The sequence below is a fragment of the Amphibalanus amphitrite genome, unplaced genomic scaffold (genome assembly GCF_019059575.1).
Source record: "Amphibalanus amphitrite isolate SeventyFive unplaced genomic scaffold, NRLGWU_Aamphi_draft 000779F_arrow, whole genome shotgun sequence".
In the NCBI taxonomy this organism is placed as follows: domain Eukaryota; kingdom Metazoa; phylum Arthropoda; class Thecostraca; order Balanomorpha; family Balanidae; genus Amphibalanus; species Amphibalanus amphitrite.
The window spans coordinates 131128-152902 of record NW_024882273.1 but is presented as its reverse complement, the minus strand read 5'-3'; positions in this window follow the sequence as shown (position 1 = coordinate 152902).

Sequence of the window (21775 nt, the reverse complement as noted above, 5' to 3'; positions counted from 1 at the left end):
AATCATGCAAAGCCGTGAATCCTACCGCCTTTATTTAGCGCCGGCGTTCCCGCGTTAATAATTTCTCCTGAATCGGAGGACCAATAATCAGCTGACGCACCGTTGTTTTGATCAAGATACCTAAAAGAAACAGGTAGGTCGGGTGTTTTGAGTAAAGCCCTGGTGACGTCACGGACATTTCTTATATGGAGAATTTCGCCTTTAAGGAAAATATTCTACAAACGAAAATTTGTATTTTATAAGCAAAAAATACAGTCTTTCAATTTCAATATGAAACTTATATAACTTAATTACAAAACATGATATCCTTTGAGTGTTTGTCCCAACCCCCTGCTATACCCTTGGTCACGTGACTAAAATGATAAACTTTGCGTTTTACAATGTTATGACTTAAACAGAAGTAATACATATTAAAAGTGTACTATTTATGATGTTTTAGGCAGAAATCGTGTAAATATATCCTTAAATTATATATAATCTGTTGAAAAGAAGTCACGTGATGTTACCAGATTGTGCTCGGACAGCATCTTCTTGAACTTCGATTTCGAGTACTTTGTACCTCCATAGAGGCCTAATAACGGACGTTTTCAGTTATAAAATGAAGCGCTGAATCTAATAAGGGCAAAATGTAATCATTTGTTGCCCTTCAGGCTTGGCTATCCAGGCATGAACTTTGGTCAGTTTGTGTGCAAAGCCTATGGTGAAGGGAAAACTTCACGCCCAGCTGACGTCACAGACCTCGGCTACCAAATCGTGTCCGGTGGGGGTCGGTTTTGATGTCGGTGGACCGTGCCAGCCTGGTTACCCTACAAAGTTTGATACGCGGTGGTACGCGTGGAAACATATCAAAATGTTCTCCAACAATTTCTGCATCGGGGGCAACTCTCATTTTTTGCCGAAATTTGCCTTTCTCTGAACTTTAGAGGCTCGCATAGGCGCGGGAGCCGGGGGGGGCAGTGGGGGCAGCTTGCCCCCCAACTCTGGGGCCGTGGGGGCGGTGCCCCCACAGCTTTGAGACGGAATACCACACTTTTTTTGCAAATGTTTTCTTTTTTTGTTGAAAAAGCCGAGGGATGAAAAATAAGTGGCCTAAAACCGGTGAGAAAACTAGATTTGGGGGTACCCTAGGTTAATCTCTATTATGGTGTGCCCCCCCCCCCCCCAGTCGGAAAGTAGTTCCCGCGCTCCTGGAGGCTGGCTTCAGCCGGTAGCCGACACGGAATTTCGGGCTAGGTCAGCCAAGTGCCGCTATTGTAATGTGGTGATTGTCTCCAGGAAAATGATCTAGATCATTCCAAAACTGAAAAGCACACGAGAAACAGTGTACGTACCGGGGCACTACAGAGTCGGCTACTCCAGTTTTTTCCTAGTATATACTAGAATTATACTATATCAACTAGAAAAAAAAAAACAACTAGAATTGAGAGCTTTCAACTATATACCGAAAATTATCCCAGGATATGGCTGCGCTCAAGCGCGGCGCAGCTGGCCCTAGATTTCAATACATTGCGCTTATATTTACTCAAGGCGGCCTGTGGTTATATGGCGTTCTCCCTTCATGTAATGACTGCAAATTGTCCTTGAATAAGTATTTAATAACTATCGTACGCAGATAAAAATCCGCTCTTCATCATGCATGGAATCATGTGAACAAAGGCCTTTCTGGGCAGTTGTGTGCAAATTTGCAAACTGCTTCACTTGAATTTGGGTGGTGGGCCAGCCTCGTGCTTTCTCATTCTTTCACTCTTACATAACAATTTTCTAACAAGAAGTTTCAAGGAACTTTATCACATGTGATACATTTAGACACCTTTCGACCTAAATGTGAGTATGCTTTCGGTTCCTAAGTGACAGTTTCCATATTTCCCTAATTGATTTATACCGGTGAGGACTGAGGCACCTGACTGTTTCACGTTAGTGTAACTGCGCCTTTAGTACTGGTCAGGAAGTGAAGTTTAGCGCGGACTTACCTCGACAGGGGTCTGCAGACAGATGTGATGGAGGACACGGTACACGGTCGTCCCGTCCACCGCGACCAACTCGCGCGTCAGCGCGCCCGTCTAGCTTGTGGAGATCCCGTGGTCTAGCAGGTTGTTGTGCAGACGCTTCGATACATGAGACGGTTCGCCCGAACCCATACCTTCCTGAGGAAGCAGTTAGATAATTAGGTGCACAGCAAGACTGATGAGATCAGGGGCGGATCCAGAAAATCTCCAAGGGAGGGGCCATTAGAAACCAGGAGGCCCCCATAATCCCACCTGTTGGAGGCCCCATCTTCCCACTTGTTGGCCCCCCCCCCCCAAAAAAAAACTGCGTCTATTGAGCTTATCTAGCTGTTCAGGCAACATCTCAACATGAATAGCCACTTTATTTTCAGGAGGCCCCCTTTTCAGCTTTTTAACTTTTTTCGGCCAAGGGGGGACCATGGCCCCCATGGCCCCCTCCTTGTATCCGCGCCTGGATGAGATGCATGCATGCCTTCGTATATGGACTTCACTCAATATACCCTGTATGGACCAGCCCCCGACGAAGCTAGTAGGTAGCACTGCTGCTCCACGGCGTACCTACATTTCCTACCAGCCCATAGGGTTTACCAGGGGGCGTCGAAGTCTAGTTCCTACCAACCTGGCACTCCCATGCCTTCGTCGCCACGAGGACGCCCGAGGGCATTTACATGTTGAAGATAGGGAAATTGCCATAGTTTAGAGCCGCCTGAAGGGCAACCTTGAGATAGATGATAATGTAAATGTGTGCTAATATGATCATCAACATGTTATTTATCCAAATCCAGGGCCAATTAATGGATAACTTCACGTTTTCCCGTGGTGATGCGCTAACTTTCGTGATTCTTGCAGCCAATAAGGGTGTTTCATAGTGCGATTCAGCCGCATTATCGACTTAAATGCCATAAACCGCCACGGAACATACGATTTGCAGCTTCCTGGCGTGATAGCTCCCAGTAGGGCTCCGGAGTCGGAGTCATGAAGTACAGGGTGACACAAAAAAACGGTCATCACCAAAATTTGAATAACTTCGGAAGTTTTATTCAGATCATCACCAAACTTCGGCCACTTTAGGTCACACCTATGTAGCAGACATCCACCAAGTTTCAAGTCTTCACTACGAATACTTTGAGTACAGTGTGTGTTTTACGGACGCTCCACAATGTGCTCCAGGTGAGCGCCCCGGCGCTGCAGGGCGTAGGCACACCTGCATCCGGCGGGCAAAGTTGCCGATAACCCGATAAGAATAACGTTTCAGGGGTAGCACACCCCCTGAGCACTGTCTCCAGAGACCATTGCACTCTGTAAAGTGCACAGCCATCGGGTTATCGACAACTTTGCCCGCCGGATGCAAGTGTGCCTACGCCCTGCAGCGCCGTGGCGCTCACCTGGAGCACATTGTGGAGCGTCAGTAAAACACACACTGTACTAAAAGTATTCGTAGTGAAGACTTGAAACTTGGTGGATGTATGCTACATAGGTGTGACCGTAAGTGGCCGAAGTTTGGTGATGATTTGAATAAAACTTCCGAAGTTATTCGAAATTTGGTGATGACCGTTTTTTTGTGTCACCCTGTAGGTCAGAGTTTACAGTTCTGACCTGCAAGTCGTCGAGTCGGAGTCAGAGTCGATTTTAAAAGCTGGAGTCTGAGTCAGTCACCGAAATTCGATCCTCTCCGCAGACCTTTTAGGGTTCCGTAGTCGCAGTTGTAGTCTGTCAGAGTCGACAGTTCTGACCAGAGTCAGAGTCAGAGTCGATTTTGAAAGCCAGTGTCGGAGTCGAAGTCACCAAAAATCCATTGCCTCCGCAGATCTGCTAGGGCTGTGGAGTCTGAGTCGATCAGAGCCGACATTTGAAATCAAAGTCAGAGTTGATTTTTAAAAGTGTGAGTCAGAGTCGGAGTCATAAAGAAACCCATTGACGATCTGCAGTACCATGCAGTAAGGGCGCTGCCGATCGATGCCCTGAATTGCCTATGAATTGAATGAATAGATAAAAATTAATTAGATAGGTACCTCCTATTATTCATCCCCTGCCACTTGGAGGACTTACTTTCAGTAGAAAAAGACGCATTATTTGTTTGTTTATTGTTTGTTTATTTAATATTTTTTGCCGGTTATAGGGATACAGACACAAAACACAATGATAGCACCTCGGTCCTCGCTGGTGCAAATCATTACTAGATAGATGTTGAAATGTGTTGCCATTGAAGAATCTACTGATTTTCCTGGCGGCTCTCGTTTTCAAGTAACTAATGGTCTTGTAAGATCTCTTGATTGCTCACCGTCTGGCGTCTTCCAAGGTTTTCTGAAAGCTAATCAAACGTTACCATGGCTGCTCTTGATTGCATGGCGCTTGCTGGTTCTGGGTTCTTAATTGATGGTTGTTGCGTCTGATCCTGTTGCTTCATGTTCCATCACATTCACATCACATTAAATTTCTAATGGAACAGACACTTCTACCTTTTATTTCGCTACCAGTCGACTTGCATTTACCCCTGTGGCCTGCTCGCCCTTTTATTTCCACGCTACAATCTACCAATTATTGAAAAAGCCTCGGATAAAAAAGCAAGAAAAGTATGTCAAGTTAAATAATTGCGACGGTCCTAGAAAACCAGAAAAAAATCAAAAAGCTTGTCCATATCTCACTTCCCGCACTTATAACAAAAACCAGGCAGCAAAACATGCGAAATAGTCCTTAGCAACGCCCTAGCAAAGCATTTGTCTAAAGAGCGCAATATGTGTCACATTTGGAAAATTTAGTAGCTACTTGATTATTCAACTACAGTTGGACTATATATGCTAGGCTTTTGTATAAAACATAAGTATTTGTTTATTGAATTTATAGCAACTGGTTGGTTAACTTCAAAATAATGATTTATTACAGAAAACGCTTGTTTGCGACATATTTGTAACGAAACAACGGAAATAGCTTTGACTCGTGCGCTGTTCTAGTACATTTTTGGTAGAAAACTTCGTCTAACCTTATGTTTTAGGGCCTTGGGGTTAACATGTGGTCTGTTTTCGGCAAGCCATATCCTAGCCAACGTTTGAAGACTTTCACGGCTCTTAGTCACATATGGTAGATCGACGAATGTTCCTCCGACAACTCCTCTACCATTTTTCACGAAACCCAGCCGATCTACGGCAGACATGGTAAGCTTTATCCGCACGGCCGCGCCCGCGTCGCTCCTCTCCGGAGACGGCGGTGCCCGGTCACATGTAGCGTCTCGCACTACGGATTCGTCGGTTGTGAGCTGGAGATTTTGGTTTTTGCGGTCATTTTTGCCCGCACAACTGTCTACCATCAGTGCTACCATATTCTAGTTTGAACTGGGTTTTTGCTAGTCCCGACTACATAAAGTAGGGTTTCTAGCAGTTATACTAGAAACTTCTACCAAAGTTAGTCCTACCGATGATACCCAATTTTAAAGTCCTAGATCATCGGGTGACCTTCCAGGTCAGGTCAATGACCCAAAAACCGGGAAAATCAGGCCCTGTTAGAAAGTCGTAGTGTGGCTGCTAAGTGGTTTTCCGGGGTGCTGATCACAAATATCGTGTTAGTTTTGATCAGAGATGATGTCTTTAAGCATTTAGACCAGGTCGGGTCAGGTCAGGTCAGGTCAACCGGTAGGGGTTGTGACGGGTATTCGTAATACGTGTCAACCGCCTCTGACAGCTTCGTACCATGTCACGAAGGCACCAAAACTACTTCGTAAATGTTCAAATGATTGCTAAATTCGAATTCAGCTCCAAAAACTAGCCTAGAAACATGTAAAACTCGAAAAAGTGAACCGAGGTCACCCGAGGTCACCAAAGGTCAATGACCTGACCTGACCTTCAGGTGACCTTGACACCCACCCTAATGTATGGGAGCAACATCAAATCACATGTTTGAACGTTTGAAACCACGAAAAGCTTGCAAACGCGCGACTAATGCGAGCCGACATACGCTGAATCGCGATTCCGGACAAACATGGTCTCGGAAAAGAGGTCACAGGTCAAAGGTCATTTGGGTCAGGGTCATGAAATTTTCAGGGTAGGTGTAAAATTGATCAATGCGAGGGTACTGAAAGTTTCGTCGCGATCGGCCGCTTTTTACGCGAGTTATTCGCGAAAAACCTTAGGGGGGGTTGCATCAACCCCCCCCCCCCCCTGTGCCGGCGAGGGTTAATTCAATATTTAATCTTGAGCGCACCCTAGCAATGGTGAAACAAGCATGGAGCACCGAGAGAAGCTGCGTGCCAACTGGCTTGTAAAGCATTCACATGAACAACAACCTGTCTGTGACATGCTAAGGCCATTATGGTAGGCCAGCACCGACGTCCGGTCCGGCCACGCCGGTCGGCACCATAATAGCACAACATTCACTACCACAACACAACAACATTCACAACATTCACTAGGATGTCAAAAGTGTTTTAATAAGTTTGTTTCTAGGAAGTCTACCATTCTGTATGGATTTTTCGGTGACTGAATGACGGTAAGGCACCACTGGTAACATTATGCTTGAGAGGGTAAATCACTTTTTAGGAGTAATAATCCCGCGTTTACCATATGACCAAAGCACGGATTGCGATTGTGATTCATAATTACCCATCGTCAGACACTTGCAAACGAACGATCGATATCATATCACACTTTTACATACTAATATTGGTGTGGGAGCCAGCAATGATGGACGGAAATATTACTACTGAATGGTGAAATGCATACCAGCACAGGACAACGTAAAGATAAAACCTTTTTGTGAACAGACCCCATATATGGATAGATAGTGTGTGCACTAAATAGTTCGCCATCTGACTATAGCAGCCGGCCCCCAGTCAAGGGCATTGGTAGCTTCAGTTCTGGTGACGTAGGCAGAGCGTGAAGGTTTTTATTTTCCCTTCACTAGTGCTAAACCTATGGGAGAAACCGATTTCGAGGGCAAAACTAAAAGTCGATTCATGAACTTATTAGTCGAGATACGTAAAAACCGAGTGTACCACACGACAGCCTGATCTTTCTTCTATCGATACCCGCATCCACTTTGGCGATGGTACATACATAAAACGCTAAAATATGACGATAGGCGGGAAGATGTCATCCTTAACGGTCTCATTCAATTACATCTTGATGGTTGCTTTCTCGAATGCTCAGAACGTACCGAGTGGTGATGAACCTGACCTCTGATTCAAGCCTGATCTTGAGATACCAGCAGCTTTTTCAGGTCAGGTCAAGTCACTGACCTTTGGCGTCATAAGTGAATAGACCAATGGACTCGGGAAGACCTGCCAAATCGAATGGTATATGACATGACCTCCTTTGACCAAGTTCGTGACCTGGGCGTACGGACGCTCGCTCCGCCCGCGTGCGCGCGCGTGGCGTTACCGGTCAGTGTGCGAGAATTTGAAGCCGGAGTGTGAGTGCCAACCCTATCGTGCCCACTGCCCATACAGTGAAAAAGTGAAAAGCAATCTTCCCGGATCATGACTAAGCAAAGGAAGCGGAGACACGAATCTGGAACGCCGGATAAGGAGGAAGGTGAGCCACCACTGAAGGATGTGGTAATAGAGCTGAAAGCTTTTATCCAGGAAAAAACAGGCGAGGCTGTTTCAGATATCAAGAAGTCATTCGATCAAAAATTAACTGGCTTAGAAGAGTCTCTGAACTTTGCGTTCGAATCAATAACGGCCGCATCCCGCAAAGTTGGCTCTCTAGAAAAGCAAATGCAAATGACTCGCTGCGAGTGTGAAGATATCAAAGCGCGTATATGCCAACTAGAAAGAGAGATGGAGGAGAGAGAGAGAGAGAGCGAATAGGATATCATCGCTAGTATTCGCTGGACAAGACCTCCATCTCCCAGACCAGGATGATCGTCTGAGATCAGTCATCACCGCGGTGATCAACCGTTGCCTTGAATTGGACGTACACCCAGGCAGTGGCGGATCCAGGGGGGGGGGGCTGCGGGGGCTGGCAGCCCCCACCCAAGGAAAACTGGCGCCACTGCGCCGAAGGCGCAGTGGCGCCAATTTTCAATTCGCAACTCATCGGAGTGCCGCATACTAGGACTAGGATGCAAAAATCAGTCGAATAACGTCGTTTCAGTACGCTCCGCACCGATATTTCCAATCGTGTGGTGTCACTGTACATACTGATCCTGGGCGCCTCTTGTCGGGGCCACTGGGCGCCAATATTTCAGATCACGTAGCGCCAATGAACGGATCCTGGGCGCCCATATTTCAGATCATGTACGGTGTCACTGAGTTTACCTTTAAATAAAAAGGGAGGTAGGTAGAGATAATTTTAACAGACTCTGACTCCGAGCCGGTATCGGAGTCGAGGGATGCCAATGAACCGACTCCAACTCAGACTCCGATCAAAACTGCCGACTCCAACTGACGCAACCCTACGCAACTAACAAAAAAGATCCACGATGCGACTATGGCGCCCATCCGGGGCGTGGCGCCCAATTATGACCTGCAGCCCCTCCCCAGTGAAAATCCTGGATCCGCCACTGCACCCAGGAGAAATCGCCTACATCAAACGTTTGAACCGAGACAGAGTCCTGGTCAGGCATCGGTAAAATCCTTTTTGAAAGGATTGCATTCCCAATCCACATTCCTAGTGCCGAAGTGGATTGCATTCCTACCCGCAATCCCCTTTTTCACTTGGATTGTGATCAAATCCGCAATCTTTTTTTTGCAATCCTGTTGTATTATTATGTGCACTAGCGGATCTGGGGGAGGGAGGGGGGCATAGGGCCGTGCCTCCATCCTCAAATCACCCATTTCTAGTACCTAGTCTTGCGAGTAATTCCTATCTAAGGCACAGGTATTTTATGGGAAATATGTTTTGCCTCAAACACCCCTGCACATTTAAACCTCTACCCATCCAGTGTTTTATATTTTTAAAACTCGCCTTCAAATACGTAATTTTGCCCTTCCTATGTAGTTCATGTATGTATATTATTTTGAGCGTTTAACCCGCGCCGGGCCGGGGGGTGTTTGAACACCCCCCTGTGGTTTTTCGCAGATATCTAACAAACGGCGGCGCTCCGCGCCGCCGTTTTTGGCACACCTGTTCGTGCATCTTTTCCGCACATGTTGTTAAAATTTCAGACCCAGGTCACCTTAGGTCAGGTCACCAAGTCACGCCAAGTGACCTCACCTCAGAAAAAATAAGAATGCTCGTCATAGCTACACCGATTGATTGATTGCCTTGAAACTTTCAGCGATTGATTAGCCCTCGCCCGTATAGGGGGGGGGGGGGTCGAACGGACCCCCCCATGGTTTTTCGCGAATAACTCGCGTAAAAAGCGGCCGATCGCGACGAAACTTTCAGTACCCTCGCGTTAATCAATTTTACACCTACCCTGAAAATTTCATGACCCTGACCCCAATGACCTTTGACCTGCGACCTACTTTTTGAGACCATGTTTGGCCGGAATCGCGATTCGGCGTATGTCGGCTCGCATTAGCCGCGCGTTTGCAGTCTTTTCGTGGTTTCAAGCGTTCAGACATGTGATATGATGTTGCCCCCATGCATTAGGGTGGGTGTCAAGGTCACCTGAAGGTCAGGTCAGGTCATTGACCTTTGGTGACCTCGGTTCACTTTTTCGAGTTTTTTATGTTTCTAGGCCAATTTTTGGAGCTGAATTCGAATTTAGCAACCATATGAACATTTACGAAGTAGTTTTGGTGCCTTCGTAACATGTTACGAAGCTATCAGAGGCGGTTGACACCTACTAGGAATACCCGGCAGGACCCCTACTGGTTGACCTGACCTGACCTGACCCGACCTGGACTAAATGCATAAAGACATCATCTGTGATCAAAACTAACATGATATTCGTGATCAGCGCCCCGAAAAATCCCATAGCAGCCACACTTCACGACGTTCTAACAGGTCCCGATTTTCCGACTTTTGGGTCATTGACCTGACCTGCAAGGTCAACCAATGACCTAGGACCTTAAAATTAGGTATCATCGGCTTCCTCTCGTCACGGGCAACACGCTCGTTTTTTCCGCAAAGCTCTAGCTCGATCAGGGGCGAAACGGCAAGGGGGGGTCCAACGGACCCCCCCCCCTTATACGTTCGCGGCTGGAAAAACACCAATACGGGCGAGGGTTAAAGCAACATTATCTATAAAATGTTTAACTCGAAATTTTGATATCGGTGACCTAAGGTCAGGTCAATTTTGCGGCCTCTCCATTATAAGTCAATGGGAGAAAATTGAAAAGCGCCTGTTTTGCACGAACGCTATTCTAGACACTCTCAAACATCGAGATGTAGATAAAATTGACACACTGAACCGGAAAATGGCAACTGTGACCCCCCGTTATGTCCCCGAGGTCATCTCAGGTCACGAACAGAATCTAACAGTTTTTCGCTAATAACTTCTGATAGAGGCGTGCTAGTGCGCTGAAAACGCCTTAGATGTGTTCGGCTCGACGTTGCGGATCGACTGATAAGCAACATGAACTTTTCCGGTCAGGTCATGACTATGACCTGAGGTCAAATTTTCAAGTTGACCTTTCAAGGTCAACTTATAGTTCATTTGACGCGTCTCGACGAGAGGAACACGATGCTGGCAAAAGTAATGCCATGGCTCTTTTGAGTCAAAAGTTATCGCCGAAAAACCGATTTTCGTAAAAACGGCTATTGTTGGAGTTTTTGCCCTCTGGAGGCTAAACCGTTGACCTGAGGTCAAATCATAGAACATTATTGAGAAAGGTCTGTAAAAGGGCTATCGAATGCGCTTTTCCGCGGCGCTCTAGCTCTATTGGTTCCCGAGATAGCCGTTGGCAGTTTCCAAATTGTTGAAATAGTCAACATTTTACCTTTGGTGACCTCTGGTGACCTGACCTTTGACCTGACCCAAAAAATGACCGAGGTGTTTTCGTCCTTATTTTGGACGTTCTTTCGATTGCCGCTTACCGCATGTCGCTACGTGGCCCAGGAGCCGAGTTAGAAGGGGGGTGTTCAGACACCCCCCTGGCCCGGCGCGGAATCTCAGAGCACCGCCCCGGCGCGGGTTAAATTAAAAGCGTTTAAATAATTATTTCGAGTTTCGATGTAAAGCCCTTGATAGCAAAGTACAAAGCCGATGAAGCCGATCTCATAATTTTCAATCGCAACAAGCCATTTCAAAGCACTAATCAAACACAATCCGGATTGGATTGCAAAAATTGGAAGTATGATGCAATCCAATCCGCAATCAAATCCTGTTTTTTGGAATGGATTACAAATCCAGGTGCAATCCACCAAAAAGGAATGCAATCAGGATTTTGCAATCCTGCAATCACAATCCTACCGATGCCTGGTCCTGGTGAAATTCACCAATGCTGAGAAGGGATCGCTCAGGGACCTCATCTTTCGGTCAAAAAATAGATTAAGAGGTCAAAGAATATACATAAATGAGTTGTTCACGCCACTGAGACAGGAGCTGTTCAATCAGCTGCTGCAAAAACGAAAACAAGGTCTTATAGCCTCTGTACAATCTCGAGGCGGTGAGATTTTGTATGTCGTCAGCAGAGGTGAGAGACTCAGTCGAGTTAGAAGCCAAGAAGAATTGGATCGTCTCAGCAGGCTTCTCTCGGGACAGGATGCTGATGCTCCCCCCGCTCCCCCCGTCGGTGGTGCCTGGCGCCGCCCATGCGACCGGAGACTGCCAGACGGCCGCTGACCGGGCGGTGCCGGGTGCTGGTGGGAGCGGGGCGGCGCGGGCCGGTGGTGGACCGGCGCCGGCTGAGAATACCAACCGACCCGCTCACCTGAGTACGCCCTTGCCTCAAAGCTCGCGACCGGGCCCTCAGGGGCCCCAGCAGCGTGGCGGCGCCGGGGAGCTGGACAACGGCGGGCCGAGTGAGACGTCTACTGCGGCGGGGACGGCTGTCCTATATTCGCGGCCTGTACTGGCTGACCGAGTCTCTGAGCTGGTGCCGCCTATGGACTGTCAACCTGGCTCGATTTCCGTGGCTGACCTCCCAGGCGGAGGTGGTGGAGCTCGGCCGGAGCTCAGAGAGAGTGGAGAGTCGGCAACGCCCTCGTCAGACCGGCCTCGGGTAGAGGGTGAGGGGAGGGCTCGCGGGATGCAGAGCGTGGGTGAGCGCGCCCGGCGACCGTCCAGCGTTCCGGCAGGTCGCTCGCGGGATGGGGTGGGGCGGGGTGGAGCGAGTTGTGAGCGCCATCTCTCGCCGACTCCGGCAATTCGGGGTGCGGGTGCTCCGCCGGGGAGGGCGATTCATATGACGGAGCGTGGGAGTGGGAGGACGGCGGCGTACGCCCGGGGAAGAGGGGGTGGCAATGGTAGAGGTGCACGTGATATTCGCTCCTACTGGAGCTGAGCCGAAGGTCGATCAAAGCAATGCCGTTTAGACTAAGTTTTAAAGTGTCTGTGTTTAGGGGTTTGCTTGTTCGGAAATATTGTACACACATTTTCCTTTATTGTTTTCTTCTATGTAGATACTGCTACTTTACGAGCTGCTACCGTTTATCATGCAGAGATGCCAAACTTTCCAGCTCAAAACATTGGCCAAAGAGAACGAGAGAGAGAAAATACTATCCTAAATGGATGAACTAAGAATCATTTCGTTGAACTGTAGGGGAATGAAGGACTATAAGAAAAGAAAAGATGTTTTCAGCCATTTACGGAATCAAAAAGTTAACATAGCAATGCTTCAGGACATACACTGTACTGAAATTGGAATCCTTTTTTTCAGAAGCTGTTGGGGAAACGAAGTCATTGTAGCACCTTACACAAACAATGCGCGAGGTGTGGCCATCTTAGTCAATAGTGTGGATGTCAGCTTCAGTAGCACTTCTTAAGATACAAACGGCAACTTCATTGTCACCAGAGCCAAGATAGACAACTGCTGGGATTTCTGTTTAGTAAACATTAGGGTGTGTCGACAGAGGGGTTTTTCTCACAGATTCGCGTTAGACAAAGATATAAAGTGGCGCGAGCATGCCAAAACACTAGCCCTGCAGTTGGTTTTGCGTAAAAATGCGATTTGACGAGGCTCGGGCAGGTCGAAGTTACAGCGAAAAAGTCGCAGTCGACGGTGCTGCCACCTACATTGCCAATAACGGGCACTATCATATCGTGATAATTGGGGTAGTTTCAAATGAGAAATGACTTCTATTTTTGTTCAAACTGCTTAAGAAGAAATAAAACAATTCGGAAACATACATTTTTCCCTAATATCGCGTTCCATTTTTCCTGTTGAGTTGTTAGGAAAGTGGTAAATTTCAAGGTTGACGGCTAAAAAACGAAACAGGAGGAACAGAGCTGGAATCACCAAGACGTGTGCCGCGCCGTTGCTGTAGCCTGTAGATAAGGGGTGAGCAACAGAACCAGCATGCCTAACGATTTTAATAAGTGTTTATGTTTATGTTTATGTTTATTCACCAGAACACCAACAGGCATCGTGCCCAATAATAGGTGCAGTCACGACATAAAACCAGCGCAGCGCTTGTCAAAATACAACTATACATACATACATACAATTACACACTGACACATGGGATAAAATAAAAACAAAGAAAGTATTGCACTGAGTCACGGCTAGTGCAGGTCGGTTTCCTACAAATACGTGCCACCTCGACTCGCGAAAGTTCGAACGCCAGTCAAGAAGGAGTAGTGAGTGGAGGTGAAGAAATCAGCAGATGAACAGGATCTGAGAAAGGAGTTGGTATGTGCCGGTACTCGGGAGAGGAGGCTGCGAAGGACAGTGTTGACCCTGGCAAAAGGTGTGGCCCAGAGAGAAAGATTGCGAGTTGATCGGGGTGGCACGGACAGGCCAAACATCGATACAAGATCGGGGCAGTCAATGCGGCCGTGATGCACATTGTACAAAAGCATGACGTCATGCTGGATAAATCTAGCTTTAACTGAGCACATGTTAAAATGAGCTAAAAGCGCCCCGTAGCTCAGGTCAACGCTGGGCCGGTCCGATCGGAACGCCAGCCACGTGAGGAACCTATGCTGGACTCGCTCGAGACGTTTCAGATGGGTATCAGCAGTGCCTGACCATACTACGCTGCCGTACTCGAGCAGAGACCGAACATGTGCGTTGTACGCGCATATCAGGGCCCGGTGGTCTAAGCGTGAGCTACGCCGAAGTCTCGGCAGCTGCATACTGCGGATGAGAAGGCCCAACATCCGGTTCGCCTTGGACACTGTCGAATCCACGTGCGAGGCGAACGTGAGTTTAGCGTCAAGTATGACCCCTAAATCGCGTGTCTCTTGACGGCGTTCCAAGACAGTCCCGTTCAGTGAATAGTTGTGGACAACAGGCGATTTACGCAAAGTAAAAGAGATCGTGTGACACTTTGTCGGGTTAAGTTTCAATCGCCAGATGTGCGACCACTCGGTGAGCCGGTTCAGGTCAGCCTGGAGGGCGTCGGCATCGGCGGCACTTTTCACGCGGTGGTAAAGCTTCACGTCATCAGCATACATAATACAGTTGGTGCGAACAGCGTAGGTAATGTCCGAGGTAAAACAGATAAAAAGCAACGGCCCACAAATACTACCTTCCGGCACTCCAGAGGTGACAGGCGCCCAGTCTGACAGTTTGCCGTTCAGGACGACTCTCTGTCTGCGGCCGGAGAGATAGGACTCGATCCAGGAGTACGCCAGACCGGTGATGTTGAAAGACGTTTTTAGCTTGTGTAGAAGAAGAGTATGATTTACACTTGTAAAGGCCGAGGAATAATCTGTGTAGATGGCGTCGGTCTGTGCACCCTGCCGGATCGAGTCCCATCCGTGTCTCAAGAAGCAGCTGAGGTTTGAAACACATGACCGCCTGGGCAGGAAGCCGTGCTGACCCTGCGGAAGGACCGGCAGGCAGTGGGATAGAAGGCAGTCAAAAACAACTTTTTCTAGAATTTTTGAGCACAGGGGCAGCAGTGAGATCCCTCTGTAGTTGTCAGCACATTTCTTGTTCCCTTTTTTATAAATCGGAATGATGTTGGCCTCCTTCCAGGCGCTGGGAAAGACGCCCTGAGCTAATGAAAGTTTGCAGAGGATGCTGATGGGAATGGCCAGCTCGCGCGCACACTCTTTCAGTATACGGGCGCTGAGCCCATCTGGGCCACAGGCTTTGTGTTGACCGATGCTTTGTAGCAGTTTTAAAACCTTTCCTGGTGGCAGATTAAACTCACTGAGGCTGGGTGTGTCAAACATTTTAGCTTCTGGAAGTGCGGCTACTAGAGGGTCCGAAAACTTCGAGCTAAAAGACCTGTTGAATATGTTGGCGCAATCCGCCTGGTTGGTGTAGCAACGGTCCTGATCGACAAGGGTAGTCAGAGACGGTTGCGAAGACTTTAGTGACTTGATAAAGGACCACATTTTGGCCAACATTCTCTAAATGTTGAAATGATGAATTTTTATTAAAGGACCTCTATTTCGCGTATTGCTTGTGAAAGACTTTTTTTCTCTAAATGAAAGACTTTTAGCTCAGGCAAGCCTTCTAATATAGGTATCGACAGGGTTGCGGTAAAAGGTACAATCGATGGCACATTACAATTATTCTGAGTTGGGAAACAACACTCTTCAGATACCTACCATCAACAACCTCACTATTTCCTATATGGGAGCTATATCATCTGATTCCAGCGCCCTGAAAACAAACAGGTTATCACCAAAAATCTCTGTATTAGCGCCTACCAACATATGCTGAATGACGCTATCAATACCCGACATTTGTAAAAGGTGATTCGCCACACAGCCCGCCGGCGCGGCGTCTGAGGGGTTGAATCAGTGAGCCAGATTGCCAGCGACTCACCGCTGAACTACAGGGCGTAACAAAACGGACGATGCGACATGACTCAGTGATCATCACAGACGCGACGGTAAGCCGCCAACAGCTCCTCTGATGTATGCTTTAAAAATGTTGGCCAAAATTTAAGATCGATCGAAATTTAAGATCGATCGAAAGAAAGACAGATCGAAATTTAAGATCGCGTATTTGGATTTTCGGTTTTTCTAATCCCCTCTATTTCGCGTATTGCTTGAAAAAAGCTAGAGGGTTTCTTTTCACCGATGTCAAGTGATTTTAGTTCAAAAGATTGGTGGTGCTGCTACTGGCAACATTATTGGCGCAATATAACCGTTCTTTAGTCACAGTGTCAATAATATTGACACAGTCAATGACCACCGACTCTCACTGAATGTGTCTTCCTGTTCCGCAGGAAGCTGAGCTGTGACTGACTGGCCATTGCGTGTCATCAGTTCGGCCAGTAGCGGCGGAATACCTTCAATTAAGGGGGGCACTGCCGAGTGCCGACTTTTGGTCCCATTCTTTCCATGCAACGCCCATAGGGCTAATGTTAAAATGCCAAAATCAAAGGGGCACGGTGCCGCGGTGCCCTCCCCGTTCCGCCGCCTATGAGTTCGGCTTGACAAGGGAACCGCGAGGTGGCGGATAGCGATATTACGCATCTGAACGAGGGTTCCGCACGAGATCAGATGGCCTTCGGTTACATTTGTCGTTGCGTCTGTGATGATCTCTGAGTCATGTCGCATCGTCCGTTTTGTTATGCCCGGTAGTTCAGCGGTGAGTCGCTGGCAATCTGGCTCACTGATTCAACCCCTCAGACGCCGGCGGGCTGTGTGGCGAATCACCTTTTACAAATGTCGGGTATTGATAGCGTCATTCAGCATATGTCGGTAGGCGCTAATACAGAGATTTTTGGTGATAACCTGTTTGTTTTCAGGGCGCTGGAATCAGATGATATAGCTCCCATATAGGAGATAGTGAGGTTGTTGATGGTAGGTATCTGAAGAGTGTTGTTTCCCAACTCAGAATAATTGTAATGTGCCATCGATTGTACCTACCTTTTACCGCAACCCTGTCGATACCTATATTAGAAGGCTTGCCTGAGCTAATAGTCTTTCATTTAGAGAAAAAAGTCCTTCACTTATTAAAATCGTTAGGCATGCTGGTTCTGTTGCTCACCCCTTATCTACAGGCTGCAGCAACGGCGTGGCACACGTCTTGGTGATTCCTGCTCTGTTCCTCCTGTTTCGTTTTTTAGCCGTCAACCTTGAAATTTACCACTTTCCTAACAACTCAACAGGAAAAAATGGAACGCGATATTTGGGAAAATGTATGTTTCCGAATTGTTTTATTTCTTCTTAAGCAGTTTGAACAAAAATAGAAGTCATTTCTCATTTGAAACTACCCCAATTATCACGATATGATAGTGCCCGTTATTGGCAATGTAGGTGGCAGCACCGTCGACTGCGACTTTTTCGCTGTAACTTCGACCTGCCCGAGCCTCGTCAAATCGCATTTTTACGCAAAACCAACTGCAGGGCTAGTGTTTTGGCATGCTCGCGCCACTTAATATCTTTGTCTAACGCGAATCTGCGACTATCGACACACCCTAGTAAACATACTAGGGTGACCCGCGTGCTCCGCAATGCGAGGAAGGGTAATGTTTGACCCGTGGGTGATGGGTTGGTCCTGAGTCGATTTGATTGGAATCCATTTCGTTCGATTGCTTTTTGACGGCCAAACATTTTGTCATGAAACAAAAAAAAAAAGATCCATCGCATCGATGTGCCCGTGTCGTATTATCATGCGTTCTACTTTAGAATCATTCGAAAACTGACGTGAAGTCTTTTGAGGACCATCGATGAATTTCGCTAAAAATGACAATGTAATGGTTTGGAACATTTACATTTTTAAGAATACTGTTGCTCATCATGCAAAAATGAAGACTGAACCTTGGAAAGAATTGAATGCTCTTTCCAACGGTGCCATTTTTAATTGCCAGAGATATCAGATCATGGAGCAAAACCATTTTGATAAACAAAGTAGCACAAAATTGACAAACACCATTTTCTCCCGTGATTTGTACCACCTTGATTTAAATCAATCAGCTTTTCACAATTTTTCCATGAGAGGCGGTACATTTTTATTGCTAATAGGCGTTGTATCAACTCGCTCCGTCTGACGGTCACCTAAAAATAATATAAATTCCAAAATCCATCAAAAACCGCAATTTTTCAAATAAAAGTGCCCTCTCCGGTGCACGTGGCGCGTGCTATCCTCTGCATTGCACACCATTCAATAGCCCGTTCAATTCTATACACGATGCTGTTTTCCCCGTGCCGGTCGGATCCCTGGTCACCAAGATATTGCACGGGGACTGGGCCCGTGTCGGCCAAAATTAGCCGTTTTCGCCCGATTTCGCACGCCGATTTATACATGTAAAGTCTATGACGCGAATTTGCACTTTTTGGGCACGCGCCACGCGCTCACTAACAACCCGATCGAGCTGAGACCTCTCAAAGGCACGTCACGCATCTTTGATCTATAAGTTGTGCAAATTTCACCGGGCTAGGTGCAACGGTCTGGCCTGTAGTCCACGCAAAGCAACACCAAGTCGGGACCTCGGTAACGGACAGACGCACCCTCCTCAAATAGTATAGTAGAATATGGACCAAACAACGATGATCCGGATTTCTATAGATCAGTGGTTACGCGCATCAATGACTGCATTGCAGACGAAAATGTTCCCCTAATAATTGGTGGGGACTTCAATTTAACGCTTGTTCAGAACCAGGATAATTTCAACTATCGACGACATAACAACACGAGAGCGAGATAATGTGTTAAGAAGATTATGTCTGAGAAAGATCTCATTGATAGTTACAGAATGAAAAAAACCCGATGCTAAACGTTTCACATGGAGAGTTAACGGTCCACCAGTTAAACAAGCAAGGCTAGATATGTTTCTTATTAGTAAAAGTCTGGAGGGGTACATTACGAAAACTGATATTTTACCAGGGTATCGATCTGACCACTCGATAGTAACGCTAGATATGAATTTAACGCAACAAACTAAAGGAAGGGGCCTGTTTAAATTTAATGCTTCCCTCTTAAATGATAAAAGGTACGTCAAAGTTGTAAAGAAGGCTATACTTGGGGTAGTTCGTGTATATGCACTCCCAGTTTACGAACCGAAGTATGTAGACTAGACTTAAATCCATCGACAGTGCAAATGTCGATAGACCCTTCCCTTTTCTTTGAAGTTTTGCTTCTTACTATACGTAGGGAAACGGTTTCTTTCGGAATCAATAAAAGGAGAACCGAGCGGAAAAGAGAGGAAGAATTACAAGCCTCCATTGTAATAAGTGAGAGAGAAGTGGATCTCTTTGGAGATCCCGAGAAAATGGAGGAATTGCAGGAACAAAAAAAAGGAATTGGAACATCTAAGGGAGCACAGACTCAAGGGAAGCGTTATTAGATCGAGAGCAATTTGGAGGCAACTCTCTGAGAAGCCGTCAAAGTATTTCTTAACGCTAGAGAAAAGGAGATTTGACAGCAAGAGGATTGCGTATTTAAAAACCAGGGGCGGTATTAAAGAATCTCAAACAGAAATCTTAACAGCCTTCAAAGAATTTTTCCAGAGCAAGTTTAGCAATAAAGATGTTATATTAGACGAGGATGAGTGCAGCGAGTATTTAAATGAGAAACTAGAAATATAGGGCCGGAAGAGAAATGTGAGTTGCAAAAGCCAATCACTGTCGAAGAGTTAGGGAAGACGCTCATGCGTATGAAAAATGGAACTTCCCCCGGTAGTGACGGTTTCACAGTAGAATTCTACAAATTTTTCTGGGCTGATTTGAAGTCATTCAAGCAGGGGTGGCGTTTAAAGCCAACCACGGCACGGCGACAGGAGCGGCAGCTCAGGGCTCTGTTCAGGGAGGCGTCGGACTCAAAGAGTCCCTCTGATATACTGCGGAACCACCTCGACGACGTGGAGCGACTTCTCCTCAAGAAAGTCCCCCACCAAACTTCTTCGGTGAAATCGGCAGTCATCGCCCTTTTGGAATTCGAAAGGTTCGCCAGCGTACGTGAGCCAGAGCACGCTGTGCAGTGGGATGCCGCCCGACGGCGCTTACAGACTTGGAAGCGCGATGCATCGTCTCTGGACCTACATAGAGAGGCGCAACTCCAAGATAAACTCGGAGAAGACGGTTACCTGCCCATCCGAGAACAGCTGAATGAGCTACGGAAACTAGTTGAAGCCGAGCTCCCAAAGATGTGCGCGGTGGCTTCCGACATTCGGCGGACGGACGCCGTAAAGATGAGACGGCTTCTAACTTCTGCGATCCTCCTTCAGAACTTCCAGAGGTCTGGGGTTATCAAAAATGCAAGACTGGACGAGTATGCTAAAATGAAGAACGAAGTTCTGCGAGTGAAGGACCACAAGAGTAACGCAACGTACGGATCCGCGAACTTGGTCGTTCGCGGTCTGGTGAAACATCTCGAGGTGTACGTCGAACACTTCAGGTCGTTCCTGGTAACAGAAGATAAGGTGGCCCTGCTGTTCCCCTCATCGGACCCGGCGGACGACATCGCCGAAGTCTGCCGTGGATTCCAGGTAAAAGTTCAAGTTCAAGTTCGGTGTATTGAGGACATTTCCACATAGTGGCTTAATATTTAGTCCGAGTCAGAGTACATAGATAAAAACATGACACAGTCAATATCACAGTAAATCACAATCGAGAGATAGGTATATAAAAACACGGTCCAAAGTCGGACAAACCAGACCCTCGACTAGTTCGACAGCCGGCGCAGAAACTCGGCGCGGGTTGCAGAGCCGGTGACAGCCGGCGACAGGCGGTTCCACGCCGCGGCCGCTCGGTAAGAAAACGCGCGGCGCGACGCGGACAGGCGGTATGGAGGCAGCTCGAGAGCGCCCGCCTCAGTCGACCGGGTGCTGCGCCGGGAAACCGCTGTACGAGGGACGAACAGGGAGCGGATCGCCGCGGGAGCGTGCGGGTCCCTCAGCGCCCTGTAGACGCCGAGGCAGTCACGGCGCTCAACCAGCTCGCGCACGTCACACCAGCCCAGCGCAGCTAGGATCGGCGATGTATGGTCATGCCTGCGCACGCCAGAGACAACCCTCGCACCAAAATTCATCGCCTTCTGCACACGGTGAAGGTGGCATGCAGCGGCGCCACCCCAGACAGAGAGGCAGTACAGGATGTGAGGAAAGGTATGACACTGGATAAGGAGCTTAAGGATGTCGGGACTAAGATGATGGCGAATTTTATACAGACATATAAGGATGGAATTGCACTTTTTGACAACGTTGGAGATGTGCTTTTCCCAGGATAAGGTGGGGTCTAGGGTCACTCCCAGCATCTTCACGAATGGCGAGGGTGTTAGTAAGTAGTCTGGCAGGTTAAGGTGGAAGGATGAGGTTTTCTCAAGGTTTTGGGCAGTGCCGACAAGGAGCAGAGTGGTCTTGGATGGGTTCATTTTTAAGGAGTTGGATGTGAAGTAGGAGAGGACAGCACGGAGGGTATCCTCCTGTCGGGATTTAAGGATGGATAGATCTTTAGGACGGGCCGAGTCAAGTAATTGGGTGTCGTCGGCGTAGGAGATGAGGCGACCGTGAGGAAGATAGGATGGAAGGTCAATTATTTGTTATCATGTATCAAACTGTTGTGCATCTATGCTTGAGACGTACCGTTACAACTTTTCCTCGTGGCGGTTTACTTTTTGGTAGACATGTTTGAAACGTATTGTCTTGTGTTCTAATGCATTTAAAAAGCAGGCTGATGAAGGAGGCAGCAGCCCCCGAAAGCTACCGATCATATACATATTACTGGTGTCGAATAATTCGTTTCTGAATATTTACCATGTCCCAGTACAACAATTCCATATTCAAAATTATCAGTCATGTAGAAACTTACTTTCTATGTGTTTTGTGAAGGTCAGGCATTGGATCTGATGGATGCTTTCCCCCACCCAAACATGTCCG